A 21,920-nucleotide genomic window follows, 5' to 3' on the forward strand; every position below is an offset into this window, starting at 1 on the left:
TTAATCTTTCATTTAAACTGAATTAAACGTGTTTTTCTGTAAACAAGTCATTATCATGTACTTTGAAAAATACTGCATGCTATTTCCCATTTATATCAACTATACATAAAGTGGACACTGTTTATGGTGATCATTTCAAATGTTTTATACACATATATTAATTACATGTACTATGGTTCACTGTGACATTTTCATACCTATATATAATGTATTTCACTGAAAAAGACTCTATATAGAATAGTTGAGCTAGTTGAGAATATAAGCCAAAGGAGTGAGAAGGGGACAAGGGAGACTTGTGGTGATGTTTATCAGAGTTCAATTGCAAGTCATTGGTCAGAGATGCAAGGTCACAGTATAAAGTTGTCTTAGATGCTCATCTGGCATATTTGATTATCTTTAACCTTATATTTATCTGGAAGAATCTAGCTGAAGGTGATACTAAGTATAGTATTCGAACTTCAAAAGTGTCCTTAATTGTAAAGATTCTCCTCCCTTTTGTCACTACAAACTCCATATATTTTGTTAGAAAATCTAGTATTAGGAATTATAGCAAAGTTTCCAGTACATATTTCTGAGACAGTTGTATTACAGATTTCAAGAGGGTTTACCTGGGACCACTGTGAGCCCTCTGTGGGGCAAGGATGCCAGAGTAGATAAAGAAGCAATCTAAGATGCAGGTCAGATGGCATAAGTACTCTGCTGGACGCTCTACAGCTTCAAGGGCCTGTCAAGAGTTTGTCTTGGTTTGCACCTAAGAGGCTGAACTTTAATTTTTAAGGTATTTGATGGACATTGATGGCTGCATAATATAACCTGGACAGAGATAGCTCTCTGAAATTGATGGTACCTCTCATGTGCTGAGACCTAAACGCTGTCTTCTTAGCACACGTCTACATCATTTCTGAAGTCCTGACAAGATCCACATGCTATGTCTGCATGCCCATAGCTTTAAAATTCTTCTTGTGAATAAAGCTGCTGTAAACATAGTTGAGTAAATGTCCTTGTTGTATTGTGAAGCATATTTTGGGTATATGCCCAGAAGTGGTATAACTGAGTTTTAAGGCAGTACTATTTCCAGTTTTCTGAGAAAACACCAGATTGATTTCCAAAGTAGTTGTACAAGTTTGCACTCACACCAGCAATGGAGGACTGTTTCTCTTTCTCTACATCCTCACCAGCATGTGCTATTAAGAATTCTCTGTTTAGCTCTGTACCCCATTTTTAATTGGATTATTTGTTTTGTTTGTGCTTAATTTCTTGAGTTCTTTATACATTTTAGATATTAGCCCTTTGTCAGATGTAGTCTGGTGAATATCTTTCTCCATTCTGTAGGCTCCTTTTTAATTCTGTTAACAGTGTCTTTTACCTTACAGAAGCTTTTCTGAAGGAAAAATAAACCTGTTTTAGTTATGATCCGAAGTGTGGGATTGGAACGGTCTTGTGAGAACAGGCGAGGTTAATCCACTAGAAGACAAACCACCTAGTGTGGGAACTTGATTGTTGGCAGCTGGAAAGAACCCATGAACAGCCTCTGGGAGAAGATATATAAATGAGCCCAAAGCTGGAGGCAGGGCCTTTGGAGACTTGGGATAATTTTGGCTGTTCATCACTCCACTTCAAGATGCTGCTAGAGAGAACTGCTTGAGGGAAGGCTTCAGGGCTCCGGGCTCCTGCTGAGGTTCCTGGTTCTGGTTACTCCAGGTTCCAGCAGAGGAAATCCTGCTGGCAACACCAAGAGAATTGTTCCTCAGAACTGACAACCTTACGGTTTTGTTATTGTATTCTCTAATCTCCTCTTCCTATTGTTTAGGTTAGTTGGGTTATAAGTTCATAATAAAATATATTGATTAAGAAAACTGAACCTACATTTTTCAGTTTCTTGAGGTCCCATTTATTAATTCTTTATCTTAGAGCCTAAGTTGTTTGTGTTCTCTTCATAATACCCAGAAACTAGAAACAATCTAGATGTCCCTTAACCAAAGAATGGATAAAAAAATATATAGTTCATTTACACAATGGAATAGAACTCAGCTATTAAAATAAGGAAATCCTGAAATTTGCAGGCAAATGGATGGATCTAGAAAGGATCATTCTGAGAGAAATAAGCCAGATCCAGAAAGAAATACATAGTATGTACTCACTTATAAGAAGATATTAGGCATATACTACAGGATAGCTATTCTACAAATCACAGACCCAAAGAAGCTAAGAAGGATGGCCCAAGGGAGGGCATTGAACCTATCTCAGATAGGGAAATAGAACAGACAGTGAAGAGGAAGTAGAGAGGGAACTGAATAGGAAAGTGTGTGGGAAGGCAAATGAGGGAGGGATCAGATATAGAGTGGGAAGGGGAGGTTTTAGGGCCTGGAGAGAAAAGGGAAAATGAGGGCTGGGGCATCACTGAGACAAGCTGGAAACTTACAGCAGTGTAGGCTACCAGAATGATATGGGGACATGTCTAGCTGAGCCTCCTAGGAGTAGGGGACACAAGACTGAAGAGGACATCTTCTAGCTAGGCAGTACATATAGTGGTCAGACGGAAACACCAATCTACCTACAAAATGCTGGAACAAAAATTTACACTACCTACAAGATGTGTGCAGAGGTAAAGACAGAGTGTAGACACTGAGGGAATGTCCAGCCAATGCCTGGCCTAACCTGAGACCATGGGAGAGAGGCAACGCCTGACACCATTAAAGACACTCTGTTATGTTGACAGACAGGATTCTAACTTAACCTTTCTCTGAGAGGCCCCGGATTCTAACTTAACCTTTCTCTGAGAGGCCCCATGCACCAACTGATTGAAATAGAAGCTGAGACTCACAGTCAAGCATTTTAAGAGGACCTCAGAGTCGTGTGGGAAAAAGGGGGGAAGGGCCCAGATGGGAGCAGAACACTGCCAGAAGATCAACAAACCCAACCAACCTACACTCATGGGGGCTTACATACATGAAAGCACCAACCAAAAAACATACATGGACTGGACCTAGGCCCCTTACAAATATGTAACATACGGGCAGTTTGGTCTTCGTGTGGGTCTCCTAGTAACTTGAGTAGGTGCTATCTATGACATGGACTCTGTTGCCTGCTTTTGATCACTTCCTTCTAACAGGGCTGCCTTCTCTGGCCTCAGTGGATGAAGAGGAGCTCAGTCCTGATGTCACTTGATGTGCTAGGATGGGTTGGGGGGCTCCCTTTTTCTGAGGAGAAGGGGAAGGGGGAGGGGGCAGAGGGTAGGAGGGAGGGACCAGGAGGAGAGGAAGGAAGGGGCTACTATCAGGATATAAAGTGAATATATAAATTAAAATTAAATTGGAGTAAAAGAAAATTCTTCTTGTGCTAACAAATGGAAATTTTTACTGCCATTTACTGAACACTATGGTTGAAGTAATAAGTATATTAAAGATTTTATAACATTGACTACTAGCAAAGACCAACGATCTATTAAAGTTTGGGTCTCCATATTAAATATTGCTGCAACTTGAAAGGTCACAGGAATGGTTTCTGAATCTTTAGAGACTGGTTATGAATGCAAAACTTTTTAACTCTGCTTCCCACACCTTCCCACCAAAGAGAATGCAAAATATAAGAGAGGACAATAAATCATCTTGAATGTCCCCAATTCATTTTTGCTTCAGTACAGCTATTCTCACTTAGGATTTAGTGAGGTGAGCTACATTTTCCTAACAAAGGAAATTTTTTCTGCTTATGTTTTTTGATACAAGAGGGTGACCCTCACAATGATAAATGTTTGATGTCAAAAGATAAGATACATGCAAATACATACATAACACTTCCAGTAAAAACAAGACAAAACAAAAAGCGAGTAATTCAACATCTTCATATAAAACTACTACCTGTGCAACGAAGGACCTGAGGAGGCTGAGTTATGGAACACCCCTGAAATCATCTTTTGAATTTGTACTTCATTATGTGACTCAAAGGAGAAAGTATACATGGTGTAAAAAGTGTATAGCAATAAATTGAATTTTAAAGATCTAAATCTCAGTGAAATGTCAAATGTTAATCAAATAAAAAACATTTCGGTGGATTTTGCAGACATGCAGGAATGCCTTATAAATTTGAAGATATTGTAGCATTTATTCCTCTAGAGAATACCGTGTGAAAACTCCAGACAATGTTTTTATTATATATAGTAGGAGCCACTTTCTAATAATATAGGAAAGAAGACATATAAACATCGAGAAGAATCGGTTTGTTGATTCTGCTCCCAAAGGATTTGATAGATGCACTGAGACTAACATTACTGAATGCAAGAAGAGACAAGAATAGATACTGGGCATTGAAGGAGCAGAGAACACAATGTTCTAATGGTTCATTTGTATTTCTAAATTACTAAAGTGAGTGATAGTAAGTAGATTATTAAACAGTGTTTAAAATGTAGGAAAAAGGCAATTTAATGACATCACAACTAATCCATTCCACTGAAACACATTTATTTTATTTTAGGGGCTATCTGTTTCATTATAAAAGATTTAGAAACTTGTAGCAAGATTTTACAGTACGATGGTCAATCTTTAAATACGGGGTAAACACATTTGAAAGGGCCTTTATATAACTGTAATACTCTCCCAAATTATTTCCAGTATACTTACGTACAGCTTTATCATAGTTGCATCAGCCTTATAAATATGTTATTGCATCCTCATAACTCAATTCATGACAATAAAATAACACAATAAAATAAATAACACAACCACTATAAAGAAAATAAAATCTAAATCTTAAATGGTTCAGTCATTAAAATCTTTGTTGTATAAGGAGAAGACATCAGAGCTCCAGAGTCCACACAAATGCTGGGTGGGTGTGGAAGTCAGCCCAGGAAAGTAGAGGCAGGTCTGTGGAGCAAGCTGCCTAAAGAGACTAGCTGGGTCTGCAAACACTGATTTTGAGTGAGAGAAGCTGCCTCAAAGAATATGGTGGTAGCATAATCAAGAAAAATACATGACATCAACCTCAGCACCCTCCACATACATGCTTGTGGATGAACTGGGACACACACGTGCTCACACTCATATGAACATACAAACATAAACAACACACACACACACACACTCTCACTTTATAAGACAGAAAGAGAGAAAAAGACAAAAATGGACATAAATGGACATAAACCTGAGATTATCAACTTGCTGTTGATGTGTGGAGGTATATTGGTGTGCATGTGTATGTGCCTATATGTATACTTTAATATTATACATATTTCTTGTAGTGTTAGAATCACTGATTTCCTGGAAAGACTTGTGATGCCTTATTATACTGACATCATGTACACTGAGAAATCAAAATGGTAAAGTATTATTATGTTTAAAATCTATTTCTCTATCCGAAGAGCTTTAGTGGAAGCATGGACATTTCATTTTAGACTTTTTCACCATGACTTGATCCAAAATGCCTCAATAACTATCTGTTGTCACCATTTACTAAGTCCATTATAAAAGCACTGTTCTAGGAGACAGTGTAGAAAACAAAGGGCATCAGGATTTTGAGGCTCATCAATTCTTTTCCTCACTTATCTCCATTCCTCAATGTTTCCTGGCTGAACCTGGATTCTATTTCTAAAGAGCCCTGATTGTCTATTCTCCTGAGCCTTATATCTTCACACGTCTGCATATTGCAAAAATTATTTTCAATAAAACCTTATGATGAAGAATTTGGCAACCCCTTAGGGAAGCACTCAGACTAAAGACATCGCTCTCCCTTTGAGTGTCCACATACCAGTGACACTGAATTCTTTGTGTCTCTACACCTCTGTCCTTCAACTTGAGACTCCTAAGAATTTGGGTTTTTTCTTTTAATCCACTTTGCATTGCATAAGATGGTGGCCTACATGACCCAGTGCTCATTCTTTCTATGAATAATATGAAGTGACCTAAAACTATTTCCCTAAGCATCTCAACTTGGGTCTATTTGCTCAGTAGTGATGTATTTTTAATAGCGGTTAAAATAGCCTATTCAAATAGGCACACCCCATTTGTCAATTTAGAGTGAAATACTATGTGTTTTACTTTTCTAAGAGTTCATATTTTGAGCTGTATGGTGTGCCTCCAATTTGCAGCCTGGCCTAGAAAAATACCACATTCATATTTCTAAATGCACCAGAAGATTATAAAGAAGAGATTTGTGGTTGACAAAACACTTCTGTCTTGGTTAAGCTCTGTGGCTACCACAGCACTCTGACTGCCCAACAGATAAAGGTCAAAATGTTAACACTTGCCTAAAAGAGCCTCCATGCGAAAGAAGGCATCTCTGAAAGCTTGAAAGAAGGAGAACGATAATTTTGCTCAATTATTTTTGTATTCCCAATAACAGAGCTGAGCTGAATGTCTTAACTTGTTACAGATTTTTCAAGAAACAAGAATGATAGCATGTAGATCTGTATCCAACACAACCCCCAATTATCTTAGAAGCAGTATTTTCTAAGATGTGACAACATGAAGCCATGAAAGAGGGAGATAGGTTATGGGAAGGACTATAGAAGCCAGACTTCACTATTCTGGGCATGTGACTACTCTACTGCTTGACTATCGGATGCTCAAGTTTTATTCTTTGATTCAAGGTGTAAGATATTGGACCAGGAGACCAGTAACGACATAGTAAAGATGGTTAATCTTTCTTTTTTCCTTTGAAAAATTATGTTCCAGCTTAAATGGAAGACATTTCAATGGTGAAAAGGATTTCTTTCTAAGATGCACTAGGTCATACACTAAAAGATGTGCTCAAGTAGCCGCCTCCGACAACACGGTAAATGATGCCACAGGAATAGGTAAGTAGATTGGATTGAAAGACCTGGGAAGCCTATGCTGAGCTTAGCTCTTTATTTCTATGTGCACAGTGTGAAATTAATGAAGCTACTTTGGATGGCCAGAATTTCTATTAGTTTAAAATACTGTAATGTTAGGTAAGTACACAAGAGTGTGTTTTAAAACGCCATTACTGGAATCCACATCATCTCTCTTCAGGAAATAAATTCAGATTTATTTGCTTCATTAATGAAAAATCTAATTTCACTTGAGATTGTACAAGGCGTGCTCCAGTGATAAGGGGCGTGGGGCAGGTTTGTTCTGCAGCTGTGATTTCCACCTCTTAAATGAAACAATACTTAAAATGCAATCGTTCTAAAGATTTTTTGGCAAACAGTTACTCAAGCATTGGCCCAGTTTCTTCATCACCGTATTTAAGTAAGTTATCCACTTTATTAAAGCTTCAGGCTCTTTGTTGCCAAGAAAGGGGGGAAAAAAGAAAACCACTGAAAAGCAAACAATAAGAGTTGGTTTTTTGAAGAAGTTTGGGTTTACTTAGGCTGTGTAAAATTTGGTTTGGATGCTGTCAAACGTTATTAAATTTGTGTGTGTGTGTGTGGAGAGAGAGAGAGAGAGAGAGAGAGAGAGAGAGAGAGAGAGAGAGAGACAGAGAGAGAGAGACAGAGAGAGAGAGACAGAGAGAGAGAAAGAGAGAGAGACAGAGACAGAGACAGAGAGAGAGACAGACAGAGACAGAGACAGAGAGACAGAGAGAGACAGAGAGTCAGAGAGACAGAGACAGAGAGACAGAGAGAGACAGAGACAGATACATAGACAGAGACAGAGACAGAGACAGAGAGACAGAGAGACAGAGAGAGAAACAGAGACAGAGGCAGAGGCAGAGACAGAGACAGATTATGTCATAATGCTCACATTAGGACACTTAATTGAGACAGAGTTTCACTCTATAGCCCAGGCTGGCTGGAACTCATATCAATCCACCTGCTTCATCATCTAAAGTACTGGGACCATAATAGACATGATTCTTCCTATCTGCCCCGTATCCAATCTTTAATAACAAAGAGTGGTATTTAGTCTCATACATTAATTTTTCTCCATAAAAATTTCTAAATGTTGGGTAACATAATAATTCCAGAGGCACTAATTCATAGTCCGGATTCCTTGGTCAAAGGCATGCACTTGATCTGGCTGCAAACACTGCACATTTCCTATGCAAAGAGTGAGAAAAAATCTCTCTGGAAATTCAGCCATGGATCTCTCTGCAGTATTTCAATGTGTCCAATTATATTTAAGCACCTGACAAATAACACTAAAAATTACATTACATGAAGATAACCTGTTTATACAATTTAAACAAGCGAAGGCAGAGTGTTGGTTTCCAACTCAAAAGTGACAGCAACCGATTGCTGAATTTAGCAAATTCTTTGTGCCCTCCGGTCACACTTCTGCAAAACTCTTTGAAAAGTCCTCTGTGACTACACCTTTTAGAAAGCCTTCCTTTCTGATCTTGCTTCTCAAGTGTACCCATTTCCTCTCTGTTTCTAAGTATTGAATGCTTCCAAGTGAAAACCTAGTTTGAAACTTTGGCCGTCCATACAATCTCCAACATCTGCAGACTCCCCTTCTGGGATGTTTGATCCCCGTCCTTCAGTATGTGGCTCACAGTATGACTTTCCTGCTTCCTCGTGTTTGGGAGAACATGGTGGTGAGTGGTCTTCATCCCCATTCTCAGTCGGCTGCACGCTGTATTTTCAGTGTTGTGATGAAACAACGGTTTGTAAGCATCTCACTTCCAAGCTAACCAAGCTCAGTTCTTTTAACCTTTCCACAGAGGTCTCATCTTGTTACTCTTTAATCATCCCTGTGGCTCTTCTCTGCAAGTTCCCAATATCCCCCCTCAAGAGAGTTCAGAGCCAAAGTCTCAGTAATAATTTCCCTTTTATCCGCTGTCATGTGGTGGCTGTTGTGGGTTTGGCTTCTCCTGTGACCTTGATTGTAGTCAAGTTTTGAATAAACATTGTTTTTCTTTTCATATAAAGGGTTTTGGATGATCATGTCCTACAGAAATAGGTACCACAGAGTATCCATCCATTTGTTTTTTTTTTTCCTGTTTGATTTACTGGAGCACTCTCATTATGAGTGAGCAAAACAACAATTTACACCTCGTAGGTAGCATCAACTTGATTATGTATTATGCAGATCTTTTATATTATAATCTGCTGCATAGCTTTCCATTCTGTTTTTTAAAAATCTGAAAACTATTACTATAACAAGCAACAGCTTGCAACTTCAATATTAGTCTTTGAGTTAACTAAAAAAAAAATGATACTGGGATATTATTTGAACAGCTTCCTTTAAAATAGAAACATTTGGGTTTTTGTTGTTGTTGTTGTTGTTGTTGTTGTTGTTGATTTATTGATTCACTTTACATTCTGGTCATAGCTCCATCCCTCCTCACCTCCCGGTCCCATCCTCCCTTCCTCTCCCTGACACTCCCTATTCTATACCTCCACAGAAAAACACTTTTTTAAAATGATGAGATCTCATTAGGTAAAACTGACTGACCTGGAACTCCCCATGTAGTGCATGCTGGCCTTGAAATCAGAGAGGTCTGCCTGCCTTTGCCTGCCTTTGCCCTCCTCAGCCCCCTCTGCCTTCCTCTGCCTCCTTGGTACTAGGTTTAAAGATATATGCTGTTATGACAGCCCTATAATATAGACTTTGACAAATCAGAAAAAAAAAAAAGCCCAAAGGGTGGCTTGTCTTTTATTTGAAAACACTCATATTTAAAAGTGGCTATTTGAATGGAGCACAGCACAAGGAAAATATTGAGAAACTGAATAAGGAAAAAATAGGTACCCCCATGAGGTTTAGGCTCTGAGAATATCTGTGATTAGTTAAAATAGACACAGTGTTGATCAGTTCATTATTTATTTGTGAAATAACCTAAGAGAGCCTATACAATAATATTGCCATACGCTATGTAAGATCATAAAAAGAGTAAGTATAATCTTTCATATGACAGACATTATTTATTAAAGTATTTAAACATGAACAATCAGGGAAGATACAGGCTGGCTGATTTTTTAAGCATATGCTCAGAATCTGAGAAAGACATAAAAAACCGTATTAGTATTTAATTCAATCTCTGATACTCATGTATTAATGTTACAATATTTACGTATGGCAGGGTTTATTCTCGATTTTGGCATGAATCCTAGTCTGTCTTCATGGAAGTCCAGTTGATATTATCTTATTACTTTTAATATATTACCATGCTCCAACTGCTAATAAATTTATGAGAATATTTGTACTTATACTTCTGAGCAACTCGTTTTTGTGCTTTTCTTGCTTATTATCTTTGTCAAGTTTAGTTGCCATGTTATTGCTGGCTTTATGCTATAAGTTGGTAGGTGACTCCTCTTTAGTCCTCTGGAAGACACTGTAGTATAAAAGGTGTGTGTATCACTGTTTCTTAAATATTTTAGTGTTATTGTATTTAGAGAAATCACTTTGAAGGAATTAATTGAAAAAGTTCTAAGCAAGGCAAACTCGTAGAAAACACTATTTTCAAAACTAATCTTGGAAAAATAAGAGAGACCAAAATTGATAGCTGTTATTTCCCACACATGTTGCCAACACACACGTGTATTAAGACATCTAAAAGAGTCCCTGGCCAACCGATGAATAATCAGACAATGCTGCTTCTTTCTCTATTTCTTTTTAGCTCAATTTCTATGGAAGACACAGAAATAAAACAATCTAATGCTATAGGTTAGCGATAGTATACTGTGGCCGCCCTGCTGTGGCTTTATATATATATTTATGAGCATTTGTGTGAATCACGTATGCCACGAGACATAGAATGTGTGATGGTGTGCTGACTCTCAGGAGTCAGGCCTCTGATGTCACTTTGTGGGATCTTGGGTTGGAACTTGGGTTACATGGCCTCTGTGCAAGTGCCTCTCCTTCCTGAGCTCTCTTGCTGGTGCTGACACACAACATCATGAGTGAGTTTAATAATGACTGGCGTGATGTTGTTTTGTTAATATGCTTTTAGAGATATCATCACAACCTTTTCAGACACATCGCTCCAGAGTGCCACCAGCGCGGAGTTCAGTAGAAACAAAGTACACACAGGTATCTCTTTAGGTAAGTCTCGGGCTGTGATGTCGGTACGCAGCAGGTTTTCGCAGACAACCCTGGAGAGCATCACCTTCCTCACAACTATCAGTAATGTCCACACCCTCCCTTCCCTGACTTCCTCCCTTCCTGTTAACTCTAAATCTCAACACTTGTAACACATCTCTCATTTCTGTATCAGCCTGCATCACTTTCTTTAAAAGTGCAAACATTTCATTTGTGTGGCTTCTGCTGGAGACTCTTGACTTCCTGCTCATCCCACTTTCTATGTCTTTGTCAGATTCACCTTGACTATTTTCATGATGATCAGGAAACTCAGAAATACTCTGGCGAGCTGCATGAGTTCCACAATCCTGGCAACATTATTTTTCTCCAAAAAAAAAAATCCTCTAACAGACTTTAATTAAAACACTATTAAGCTGGGTGGTGATGGCATATGCCTTTAACCCCAGCACTCGGGAGGCAGAGGCAGGCAGATTGATGTGAGTTCGAGGCCAGCCTGGTCTACAAAGTGAGTCCAGAACAGCCAAGACTACACAGAGAAACACTGTCTTGAACGCCCCCACCTAAAAAAACCACACACTATTAAATTCTTTAAACTTGCACTTTAGTACACAAGTGCTAAATTTCACCAAGAATTTAAAGTTTATTATAGATGAGAAAACACTTAAGCTGTGCTTTTAATTTTCCTCTGGTCTATACAGTCAATGAAAGAAAATCTTGAGACTAAAATAGAAGATGGTTAGGAGTTTCCTTTTCATTACCAAAAGGATACCTTTTCATGTGATGTCTACCACAATACTGCCTCAAAACAAACATCATCCTTCGTCACAAATGAAGCAGGTTTATTCAGCCACAAGGAAGAGAAGAATTATGTCATGTACAGGAAAGTGGGTGGTACAGAGAATAATAATATTAAATGAAAGTAACCAGAGTCACAGGATATTCCATGTTTTCTTTCATATGTAGAAAAATAGATTTTATTTGTAAAGATATAAAAGTGGGAGGGGCAAGCAGAAAGGAGAAGGAGAGCAGTGAGTGTGGAGGGGACAAGGGATACTGGAGTGCGGATGTGATCAAAGAACACTGTGGACACGTATGAAAATATCATAAGAAGACATTACTTTATCCAATTATATGTTGATAATGGAGGAAGGAAGGAAGGAAGAAATAAAGGAAGGAAGGGAGGGAAGGAGAGAGGAGAAAAGGAAGAGGAAGAGTAGGAGGAGAAATAATCTTCCACCCCTAGCTCACCCATGAAATCTTCACATTACCACCTTCTTTATCTAAATGCCGGGGAAGTATGATGGCCACTGTTTCCATCGGAGACTCCCAAGTGAAAAGGATGAGAAGAGAGGGTGGAGGAGCTGAGAAAAAATGAACCATTGTCTCAGTGTGGAGTGCAGGTTGGGGAGGCTGACACTACTGTTTCCTGATTTCATCAAACCACAGATTCCACGTTGGGAACCACAGTGCAGCTCAATAGAAAACCAGTGTGCACAAAACTTTGAGATCAATACTTAGCACCAATAACAATAATAATTAATAATAACAAATATTAATACAATGTCAGCCTCAACTACTGATGATGTTAAATAGATTTCTTGCACATTTTCCGTGCTTTGAAGAAAATATCTAAGATCCTGGCTCATTTATCTTTAGGAGAGCTAAATTATTTGTGCAGAACTCAAGCAAGAGGCTTCTCCATCCAGTCTATGCTACTAACTTGTTCTTCCTGGAAGAGTAAATGGCAAAGAGTGAAACTACCAGAGGCAATGGTTGCCGTGGTAACTGGTAACTGGTCCTGATTGGGAAGAAGACAGTCCTGGGTGTGGGTCTGATCTGAATGAAGTGAGGCAGCCTGAACTTCCATCCTCTCCCTCGCCGGCTTGGAAACAGTGGGAAGACACTCAGAAAGCAGGAAGCTTGACACTTGAGATAGGTTCCAAGGCAGATTGATGAGTAACAGGTCTAGTATTTCTTTGAAGAAGGACACAGACACATAAGGGGACACACTAATATCTAATCTCACAATAAACACAGGGCAGTTTGAAACATTTAGTGCCTCTCTCGTTCCTACAGTGTCTGAGGTACTAAAATCCCTCCATCACCACCCTGAAAGCTCTTTTATTTGGGAATCCATTTCTCATTTTCTAATAATTCTCTTCCACACGATCTTCTTTCTTTTCCAGTTCCCATTCCCAGTTGCCCCCAACTCCATCAATAAGAATTTAGATTTTGTCAACGGATTACTGACTCATTTTCTAATCCCTTCCCACCCTAGTCATAATCTTTCTCTTTCATTTCCAACAGGTTTAAATGGAACTGGGTAACATATATAAAGTGCTCAGCCTTAGCATACTGCCCATGTTGAATTAATGCCAGTTGTTGTTCCCATCATTCAATTAAGCAAACAAATCAGTTACTATTTCCTTAAATAGTAAACGTTACTGTTTTGAGTACCTGTAGTGTTCTGGCACATATAATAAGCTTTTGCTTACCAACAAGCTTAGTACTCAATTAGAAGCCCCATAAAATTACAGGGCACCTGAAGAAATCCTATGTCCAAGGATAGAACAGCTGATGTGGTGTTGTGGTGTGATGTGTTCCTCAAATCCTAGCACGATGGAGGTGTGAATACCATACCCAGGCCCAGCCACGTGAACGAACAGCACAGAAAACCACGAGTAGCGAGCACTTCTCTAGAATGCCAGTACACGATGCATTGCTGGTAAATGGATGCCCTGTGCTTTCAGTTATTCAAGTACACACCCACTCACTAACAAAGTGAGTTTAGAAGAAAAATTGCCTGCTGTGTTAGCAGCAGGATCCCCCAACTAACACTGCTTTCCTGCCCTGCATCAGGAGGCCATAAGGACCAATAGACTTGTCATCTAGCACCATGTAAGCACAGTCTATGATACTCACAAACTGAGAAAATCACCTTATGATGTTTTGCAGAGCCCATTCTTCCTTTTAAATTATTTGATATCGTAAATATGCATGCATTTGCAAATATAAGAGTATATATCTATGTCTTTAGTAGGGTGCAAATGTGTACATATATGTGTTAGATGTATTAGATAGACGCACACGGAAACTTCAACTTAAATACATCAGGTTCCCTCAGGAAGCTAGGATATGATGGAATATGCACATGCACGCACATACATGTGGACGTTTGTGTGTGAATGGCTGCTTAATTCAAACGGAAGATTTAAAGTCTAACTAGGACCTAAATGTCAGCCGCAGGGACAACACACACATACTCTTCGGCCTACTCTCAGTCTCTAGTCCCAGGTGGCTTCATGTTTTGGCGGATAACTCTGCTCTGTGTCCCAGGTTGTCTGTGGTCAGCCCTCCACCCCGAATTCATATTCCTCCCAAGACACCTACCTCCCCACTCCTCTTTATCCATCCCTGTTGGCTCCAGCGCCTGCTCTGCAGACTTCACACACATCCTTCCCTGAGAAACAAACCCGAGTTACTCCCACCTTCCCACGGGAACCCTGGCTTCAGTCTAGACGTATTTTGCTGTTTCTCTTTTCTTTAGAAAACTATGCCACCTGTGTTAGGACTCTGAAGTCATAGATTTACATGAGAGAGAGAGAGAGAGAGAGAGAGAGAGAGAGAGAGAGAGAGAGAGCGCGCAGGAACAGTGTGTAAACAACCACATTAGACTAAACAATTGGAGCTGGGATGCAAGGAAGTGAAGAAAGAATGAAAAGAGCTGTAATGACCAGTTGTGTAAAGCCCAGTAACCCCACGGCTGACTGCTCACTGGACAGGGCTAGCAAGAACTGTTTGTGCATGTGGAACTGTGTATGCAAAGAAGTAGCGAAGGAAGCACTGAGTTTTCTGTGCACCTCGAATTGAGGTAACATCTCATAAAACGCACTCCATAGTGCCTAGTTAAACCATTTTATGCAAATTTTCAGATGGGAAAGCTGCGTTTTTGTTAGGTAAGTAAAGCAATGCCATATGAATAAGCATTTCAGCTTAGGGTGGAGTGCATGGTGGGGTCAGGGCTAGGAGTTTAGGAGGATCCCTTCAAAACTCCAGGACTGTAATTCTGTTCATATAACTGCCTGGCCCTGTGTAACAGGCACTGGATCCAAGCAACGATGGACATAAATATCAGAGCAAAACTAGAGCCTCTTATTTTTTTATTGCAAGTTGAAGAATTGATCTTTTCATTCTCACAAAGATACTTCAACAACAGGGCTGTTTCATCTCCGACGTCCTGAGCTGCTATGTGCTTCTGTGTTTTCCAACTCCCATCAACTCTGCTGATAAAATTGTGTCATTTTACCTCTACAGATGTCCCCTTGTCACAGTGTAGACTCTGTTTAGCACAGATACCTCTTCCAAGAAGTTTTGTGTTCATTCATTTTGAAGAATTTCTGTGGCATTCCCTAACTTCCCATCTTATAGGTACAGAGTAATTGAAAGAATTGTGTCAAAATTTCAATCAGAGCCCAGTTAATAAAGGACAGTTCACTGTGGAATACATCCAAAGCCACAAAACTGTCAAGGACCAATGGACGAAAAGCACAAAACCTCCAAGTAAAAGCTGGAGGAAGGACAGGAACAATTACTGTTACAAGATGGTTCTTTTTAGGGCTTCTGTTTTGTTACAACCTATATTGTCCAAAGCTAGGTTGTAATACAAGCCCTGAGATAGGATAAGACCATTGATGCCTTTCTCCTGTTTAGGCAGCACTGCAGGGGAACTGAGCAGGAAGGGCTACTTAGAATTGTTGGTGCATGTTGACCATAGAAACCCGATCTATTTTGCATAATATTTACCTTTTAAAAATTCTACATTGTACCTTGTATTTCCTGAATTGGAGTGGCCAAGTCCTCCCTATGTCCTTCCACATAGTACTGCTCACTAAATTCTATAAACTGGCAGCTCTATAAAGCATGCACCATGATTGCTTGGTCAAACTAGTCCACATTCTCTGTATCATAAAGGTGTACCCAGCTCCGAATACATAGAGCAGAGAGGAACCAGCACAGAGGACAACTTAAAGGCATGGGATATGATGCGATTCCATACATATTGATTTGAAGAGCATTCTTAGAAATAACCTCCTCCCTCTATTCTTGAGTAAATGACCTAAGAATCTAGTTTCTCGTCTACAGCGCCATCACTGAGTTTTCTTTTCTGAACTCTAGAAAGTCTGAAACATCAAGGACAAGGGACAGGCAAATGAGGCACAGTTGCTACAAGAAAAAGCTAGGTGTACGTTTCTCAGAGAAGAATGATTCAGAGACTGTAGGAAGACGGAAGATGGCCATAGCAACACTTCCTACCCAAGGCCTGTTTCTGATCAAAGCTAATGAGTTGTGATAGGTCAGATAAGTGGGTAGCTAACCAATTTGAAAGGGATGAAAAAAAAGTTTTCACAGCTCTTTCCAAGTAGGAAAATGTATCTACTTAAGGACTGCAACATTGTCCAAGATACTGTCAGCAAGGATTATTAGGCCAGCCCCTTAAGACTTGACCCATTGCCCAGGAGTCCACAGATGACCTTGATCTCCCTAGTAAGGCAATATCTATAAATAATGCATTAATCACTTTCACATGCAGGTTGAAAAACAACGTTCATATCTGCTCAGGAATTTGAGTAGTTCCTTAGGATGCTGCTTCAGTTTTCTGCATAGCAACCTTTAAAAGATGATTACAGGATTTGCTGAAAATGAGAGCAAAGTGCCTGCTTGCGCGTTTCAATAGGAAGACCAGAGAAGCATTTGGGTGAGGGGAGAGACCATCTCTGTAATATCTAATTTAACTTTGAGAAGTTTGTTTCAGGATAAGCATTTTATGTTTTTACTGCTTCTACCAAAAGAGCAAAGACTTTTTTTTTTTTTTTTTTTTTTTTTTTTTTTTTTTTGCAAACTGACCTCAGACAGGACATTCTAGAGGCCTGGATAAGCTGCCCTGAGAACATTTTACAGAAACTGAATTTGTCTCTTTCCATCTCACCAATAGAGATCTAAATTTTACAGAAACGGTCTGAAGGGTCCTAGTTGGATCAGGAGCCTGTGGTTTGGTTTATAATTTGATTTCCAGTACCTTACTCCCTGTTAATGAGAATACATACGCAGCTCTGAGCTTGCATCTGACTGTTAAATATCTAGGAAATCCAGATTAATATTATATAAAGGCATAGTCAATCTGCTAGTAAGCACAGGATTTAAGGAAACAAGAAACTGGCCTGGCTGCATTTCTCCTGCCTCCAACTCCCTTCAAAATACATTTTTATCATCTCATTTAAGCTCAGACCTTGGGCCCTAACAAACCACTTTTGGTAATTAAACTATGTCTGAAAAAGAATAACGAACAAAGAAAGGAATCACAGACCTCCCTTCACCACCAAAGAAAATCCACCATGCCTCAAACTTTCAATATTACTTAAAATATTTATTTCCTGATCAGTTTTAATTGTATATCAGCTTTTCTGAATGAGCCTCATACAAACTAAAGGGATTTTATTTGCATGTTTTATTCCCTATTGCTATGGACAAGAAATGATTCTGCCAGAAGAGGAAGAGGGGGAGGGGAAAACAAAAAGAGACTCTGAAACTGGGCTACTGCTGCCATCTAGTGTGCAGACTAGCTGTCCAGGGAAGGGGGATGAGAGTGTCTTGGAGACAATGCAATTTGAGATTGCAGAGGTTAGAGTCATGAATGAGAGCACTTCTCCCAAGAAATACCCTCCAAGCTGGTGCCTCCACTGTGTAATGGATTATTTTGCTATAGAGCTATTAGTATGTGGCTGAACAATATGAAGCACTCTATTTCTTCCAGCAAAAATAGAAAAAGCCCAGTCGATTCTAAAGGCGAGTTCTTTTATGAGAAGGCACGTCCTAGCTGCAGAGGTTGTTAAGCATGGGGAATGACTTATTCAGATGCCTATAACCTTTGAAAAAGGTCCAGATAGCTGAGTGTCCTCTGCCTCCTGCAAGGGGGCCCCTCTTTTACAAGGGTGGGCAGGCGTTTTTGAGGGCATCTTGGTCCTTTTCTAGCTTATAAGCAATGCAAATAATATTTGTTGCTCATGACTCTAATTTATCTGTGGCTGGCAGAAACTTAACATGGCTGAGAATCACTGTGTAAGAGTCTAAACATTAAAGCTCTTCACAGGACCAGAGGCCTGGCAGCACATTCACGGGGTGTTTCATATATTTCTGCTTCGTGTGGTGCAATTATAGACAATTCACAATGATCCTTCCCTCCCAAAGTTCTTGCCAGTTCTGCTGTGAATTCATTCTGGTGCTGGCTAATAACCTTGTGGCTGAAGTCAGATCAAGCTGAATTTTGTCCACTCACCTCAGAGAAATGCTATATTCCCTGACTGTAACTCGCAGCTGATACTAAAACCCACACACCTTCCCATCCTGCAGGGGCTTGTTACCTTAGTGGCAAAGGACCAGGTGCCCGGGTTATATTTGTAACCTATGACTTTCAAACCTCAAAAGCCAGAGACCTGCTGAGATAATGGAAGGTAATTTAGAGACTCATAAACACAAAAAATCTCAGCTCCGAGGAATTTTAAGTCATTACGTATGTCAGCGTAACCAGAACTGTAGGCTATTTTCGCTGGTTTCAAATGTGGCCTGTAGCTTCAGGTGTCTACAGTGAAAAGTTTGCTCTGTTTCACAAAGGCACCACTGAAGGACAAATGTGCTGCTTGCTGTGCCCATGGCGGAAGAAGAAGTGTTGACATCACAGGCCGAAGGGCAGGATCTTTAACTTTTCAAGGAACCTTTAGATGAAAAAGTGTCCCTGGCAGCCAAGGACATGGTTCAGTGGACAAAGTGCTTGCCACAAGAAGCAAGTGTGGAAAACAGAGTTTGGATCCCTAAAACACCACCGTTGAAAAGCCAGGCAGGCGTAGAGGTGCTTGTAATCCCAGCAGTTGGGAGGTGGAGTCAGGGTGCTAGAGACAAGCTGGGTAGCTAAACTAGCAGAACCTGTGAACACTGCTTCAGTGAATACAATGAAGAATGAGGAAGATATCAGATATTAAATTTGAGGCCTCCATACAGGCAAATATACCTGTACCCCCCCCTCTCTCTCTCTCATACACACACACACACACACACACACACACACACACACACACACACCATACACATGGGGGGAAGGAAGACAGAAGAATGTCCATGACATTATCTATAGAATCTGAAGCTATCTGTGTTTGAGAGCAAAGTTCTCATGAATTTTCTACTGTTATTTTCTTTCCCAGAAAACTGGAAAACCAAAAGAGGTTAATGTGTATTTGATTGCATGGGTGAAAACTGAGGGTTGGATTTAATGGTTCTGACTCGTATTAATGAGTACATTATAAAGATTACATTTCTTCTCATTCGGTAAGGAAACAGGAGAAAAATTAATTTGCCTGTAAGTCTTTGGCTCACATAAGCCAGAGACCTGCCCATTGTGTAGATTCAGTGTGCTGTGCAGTGAAAAGGAACACAAAGGCAAACCTATTGATTCGTCATTAAGCATGGTTCAGAAGTGAATAACATTTTCATCTTAGCTTCTGTGGGATTACCGTCTGCTTCTCTCATTAGAGACCCTAGAATGGAAAACTGAGCCCTCCCCCTAAAAATGTTGCCCTTATTTCTAAGCCACTAAGCCCTGGAGCCCAGACTCCCCAGTCACCTGGCCTCATTTTTCCTGCTGCTCTGGATTTGTCCTTCTGTATCCCATATGAGTAATGCAGCCATGTGGAGAAAGCACAGCCCTCTGGTAAGGCACTCACCCAACTTCTCTAGGATTAATCACGGCCTAAACCACTAAATAACATACTGATATATTAACTCCATTAAAATCTAATTCAGTGGCAATAACTTCTAGAAAGCCAACAAAGGGCTTATGAAGAACAAAGTGAAAAAGGAGCCTAAAAAGGTAAATCAATGCACTCACTGAAAGTAAATCAGTTAAAGACAAGGATATGAATCAAAAAAGACCTTGCTGGAGTCTCCTCCGTCCTGGTTACAGACTCTTGTGTTCTTGGCCAGGCCTACCCTTGAATCTGGATATTGGCAGAATGGAATGCTGGTATAAGCCTGAGGGAAGATGCTGAAGCTGTGGGCACTGAGGAGATAACTAGTCAGTAAGTGCTTGCCTTGCAAGTATGAGGTTCTGAGCTCAACCCCTAGATGACACATTAAAAAGAAAAATATATATAAAGAAGAGTGAAAGAAAGAAAGTAAATGCGCATGGTATTGAACGCCTGTAATCCAAGCAGGAGATCTTTCAGGATTATTGGCCTATCCAATGTTGTGAGTTTGAGACAACGAAGGAATCATGTCTAGAAATAAATAAATAAAAAGATTGTGCCTTATGAATGATACCCAAGGATCTCTTCAGATCTACATACATGCATCAAAGCAAACAAACAAGTGTTTGTGCGTGCACACACACACACACACACACACACACACACACACACACACACACACACACAAGCTCCCACAGTTAGCCAGTGCAATGGAGACAGAAGCATTTTGTTTTCATTTTCAATGATTCCTGCCCAGAATGGTGACTGTGGATGTTTAGGAGTGTGTTTCTTAAACATTCTTCAAAAAGGCAGTCTTCTTGATAAAGGAACAAAGGAGTAAGGAGAAGAGATAGACTGCCAGCTTTCCTCAAATGTGTAAGGAGAGTGAGCCATGGGATAATAGTTGGAAAACCTAGCAATGACAAAGAGGTGGGAGTTCATTTGAAAGGTACCAACAGTGTAGAGAGAGAAGACTGATTTCTTCAGCTAGCAGGAGAGAGCAACCAGGACATTTCCTTCCTTCCACAGCCTCAGAAGGGCCCAGCCTTCTTCCGCAGTTGTCTGTTGATACCTTGATCTCAGCTAGTAATCCCTTAGAACCTTGCTCCTTCGGTTGTCAAATTTGTGGCCCATTACTATGGCAGTCCTCAGTACTATAGATTCTGGATCAGCACTATAGCTGGAGCTGGCGTCCGGATACCAGCGGCCACTAGCAAACTTCTGAGCTCTCCTGACACACTATTGTGCATACCTGTGCTTTCAGATTTGTCACATTTATATCTTAAAAGTCCCAATTTTAAATAAAATGAAAAAGCATTCAACCTGCAATCATTTTCTGAGAGAACTGGGATGGTTTATTTTCCCCACTCCTCTGTGGCCATCTCAAGAAGCTACCCACATAGGGAAGGGTTCAAATGGTAAAATATCTGACGTTTGGGAGAATACAGAACCTATATGAAAATAGAGATAAGAAAATAATTGTTAGAATTAGAAGATAATTTATTTTAATTATAAACTTTTCTTTATTCTGAATATTTTCATGTATTTAAACAATGAAATATGATCATATATACCTCCTTTCCTCCTCCAAATGCCCCATATCTCCTCCAACATATGTCTCTTCTAAATCATTGCCCTTCCTCTTATAACCCTTTAAGTTCAACTAGTGCCACCTCTATGTGTGTGTGCGTGTGCAGGGTCATGGAAAAATCTATCAGTGGCAACACAGTAGAAGAAGAAGAAGAAGAAGAAGAAGAAGAAGAAGAAGAAGAAGAAGAAGAAGAAGAAGAAGAAGAAGAAGAAGAAGAAGGAGAAGAAGGAGAAGAAGGAGAAGAAGAAGGAGAAGAAGGAGAAGAAGAAGGAGAAGAAGGAGGGGGAGGAGGAGGAGGAGGAGGAGGAGGAGGAGGAGGAGAAGAAGAAGAAGAAGAAGAAGAAGAAGAAGAAGAAGAAGAAGAAGAAGAAGAAGGAAAAGAATCTTTATCTCCTCAGAAATTGTCCATCCATTGCCAATAGCTCCTCATTAAGGTATGGAGTGTGGAAAGCACCTCTTTCATTTATTCTAACACTATGGTTGCTTTGGTCTTTTGCAGGGGTTGTGCAGATAAAAGATATTTTATTAGGTACCGTAAGCTGAACAGTACTGATTTTCCTGAGCTTCCATTTATGCCTCAGTACTTCATCAAGAATCAAAACC

The sequence above is a fragment of the Acomys minous genome (genome assembly GCF_964271855.1).
Source record: "Acomys minous genome assembly, chromosome: 9".
Taxonomy (NCBI): Eukaryota; Metazoa; Chordata; class Mammalia; order Rodentia; family Muridae; genus Acomys; species Acomys minous.